This window comes from Macadamia integrifolia, chromosome 10, assembly GCF_013358625.1.
Source record: "Macadamia integrifolia cultivar HAES 741 chromosome 10, SCU_Mint_v3, whole genome shotgun sequence".
In the NCBI taxonomy this organism is placed as follows: Eukaryota; Viridiplantae; Streptophyta; class Magnoliopsida; order Proteales; family Proteaceae; genus Macadamia; species Macadamia integrifolia.
In genome coordinates, this window is record NC_056566.1 from 12,689,500 (window position 1) to 12,692,626 (window position 3,127).

At 39.8% G+C, this 3,127-nt stretch overlaps 1 non-coding gene across 1 annotated transcript; it reads right to left on the reverse strand.

The window, feature by feature from the left end:
- Window positions 1-1,357: 1,357 nt before the first annotated feature.
- Window positions 1,358-1,476, reverse strand: LOC122092575. The gene has a single exon (XR_006144228.1). It is a non-coding gene; the product is annotated as a 5S ribosomal RNA (ribosomal RNA).
- Between the last annotated feature and the right edge of the window lie 1,651 nt (window positions 1,477-3,127).

Sequence of the window (3,127 nt, forward strand, 5' to 3'; positions counted from 1 at the left end):
TGCTTCAAAGGCCTTGTCTATAGAAATTACTGTAAGGTATTGGCAATGTTGATTGTAGAATCAAAGTCAATCCATCAATTATTGAGATAAACATTAACTAAACTGGACTCAAAGCATGCTAAATTCAAATATATACCATTCTTCTCACCACCACTTCTTGTATTTCGAATGATACTTCTATATTTGTTCTTTTTTTTTCTACAAAAAAAAAAAAAAAACATTTCTCGAAACCTTCAACAAAGGTTATTTGCCTAGTCCCCTCAAACTATGGTGTAAATTTTGAGGGTAACAAGATCAATTTTTATATAGTCAAAAGAGATAGAAAAAGTTGAGGGGTAAAAATATAAAAAATATAAATATGTGAAGGAGGAAGTCAAGAACAATATTTTTGGTAATTTTATAATAGGAAAATTACGTCCCCCTCTCCAGTAGTTTGCCGAAATTACATGTGGATCCAAGGGTTTGAACAATTTATGCCCCCTCCCATATCATTGACGGTGTGAATATGCAGTTAGTTATATATAGCAAAAGACCGTATTACCCCTTTATTAGGAAAGTGTTTAGATAAGATGACCATTATACCCCTTTATAGTCTCTTCTACCTAAAACACTCAAATCATCCCTGAAACATAACCATTGGAAGTTTTGGGGAAAAATGGTATGCAAATCGCCCCCCTCTGCAAGAAAAATTGGGTGAAGAAGAGCTCTGCAAATCTCTGGTGAGAATTTGATTCAATCCGACGAAGGTTCATAAGTGAACCATCATGCAATCCCTCTTTTTTGTGTGTTTTGGTGATAAATCGAGGATTTTGGGGTGTTATTTGTGTTTGGGGATGAATCTAGGGTTTCGTAAGTGAACCCTCGACGGTTATGTATTAGAGCTTTGCAAATCGCTCTATGTTTGCTGGTCTAAAAGGAATTATAAAAAAAAACTTTTCACTAAGAATTAGTAGAAGCGAATTACAGAACATAGATTTTTGTTCGGTTATGTGTTAGAGCTCTGCAAACCAAGCTCCAAGGATATGGCCTAAAGGTTTCCACTCTTCAGGCCGAGGCACCGTACCATCATTCAGTTGTTCACCAACCCTTGATTGAGTTAGAGCCCCAACGATCATCTGATTTGGCTATGGAAATGGTGTAACACTCTAATCTGATATCCATATCCTTACTTGTGGACAGACAAGAAGAAAGAGTAGAGGAAGCCAATGCTGGCATGGTTGGCAATTGTAGAGTACCAAGAAGGCAGAAGTGACCCCACCTACTCTTGTTCAGCCTGCCAACATCATTGGGGAACTCATCAGGAGGTATAGACAAAGAAGTAAGTTTAATTACAAGACTAAGTATAGTAGGAAAAAAAAAGGTGCGACATGAGGACTTCCCAGGGGGTCACCTATCCTAATACTACTCTCACCCAAGCACACTTAACTACGAAGTTTGGACGGGATTCGGTGCAGCTGTGTTGGTATGATCGCACCCAAACTGGTAGGTCCAAAACCGGCCAGCCAATTTTGCCTAGCAGAATGTAATTTTTGGGTTTTACGCTATGGAGCCCACCTCTGCTGTGAAAAATTTCCATTATACCCCTATAGGAAGAGACTTAAGATATGGATGTGAGACAGGATACGACATATTGTATGCCTGTGAATATAATTATGATACGGGGTTACCTTTTATGGATTAGCCGGTGTGGCTTGGGACCCGTACCGACACTGGCTGGCTCCAACCTGCGACATAGCTTGTATACCTGAGGCCCAACGTACAGGGTAGGGGATGTCACCTACGTTGGTAGCACTTATACCCATAGGTGATGAGACCTAGTAATGGATTATGAATTTTGTATAGTTAATTAAATGGACTCATGAGCATCATTCTCTATGTGTGGAGTATGCATTGCATATGGATGTGTGTGCTTGTTCTCCCCTACCCCTCACTGAGCATTACCAGTGCTCACCCCCTTTCCTTTGATCCTATAGATGACGAAGGCGGTATTCTACCGACTCCTGGCATTGATTATGAGACAATGTCCATAGATCACATGGCTCATATTCCAGAAGATGAACTCGATCACAGACCTGCCTGTGAATGTGACGACTGCGCCTATGGAGGTCAATTCTTTTGAGGAGTAGGATGGACTATTCCTATATCTTTTTGTGTATATATTCTTGTTGATGCATACTCTGATGTATATAGTCTACTACTAAGATACTGTAAACTGTGAATATTCTCTTTTTGTAAGGTATGTAACTATCATCTGAATAATTGTAAATATATCTTATCACTTAGTTGGCACTAGAGCTTATGTAAGATATTTTTTTTGCTAGACTGTGCAAATGTATATAAACTCTGATCTTTCATGTAATTGTGGTGTTATGATCTGCCCTACTCTAGATCCTGGAGAAACAGGCTGACTGGATATGGAGAGATGTCCAGTGCCGCATGTCTTAGCCTATTGGAGGCAGGGTGTGACAAATGGTTTAAGAACATTCTATACCCATTGGGAAAAATTCCAACAACCAGATTAGCACTCATCTCTTTGCTCGTAGCTATGGTTTTACCTTGTCTAGGTACTGTTTCTTATGCTTTGTACATGTAGGATTCTAATTGGAAACCCTAATCTTCTTCCACCTTTGGGGAGAAATTAATAGCGATTGAATGGGTTTCGAGGTGCGTAGACTCAGGTCATGACCAAAGATCTTAGGGGTCATGGTTGCTGTTACCGTTGCTGTTGCCACTGGTGTTGACTGATGAGTACTGGAATTCCCAAGTAAAGTTTTAATCATCTGCAAGACATTTTGATCTTCTGGGAGTGATATAACAGAGCCAAGTTCCACCACCCCTGAATCGGTCGGAACTCAAACCAGGGTCCGAAAGCCAGCTGATCTTGCTAGAAATGATATCGACTGATAATGATCTGCACAAACCTTTTGGTCCACAACCCAAATTGGTTTATGAGAGGAAAATGAACAAGCAGGATCGGCCTGGGCATCATATTTGAACGAATAATACATGGATGTAAGGCAGACCATCTCCACATCTGAAACAAAATCCAACCGTGCTGCATAGTTAAACTTTTGAAGAAGGTGAAAGAGGGTGTTTTAGTCTCTTCACTTTATTATGAGAGTATTTT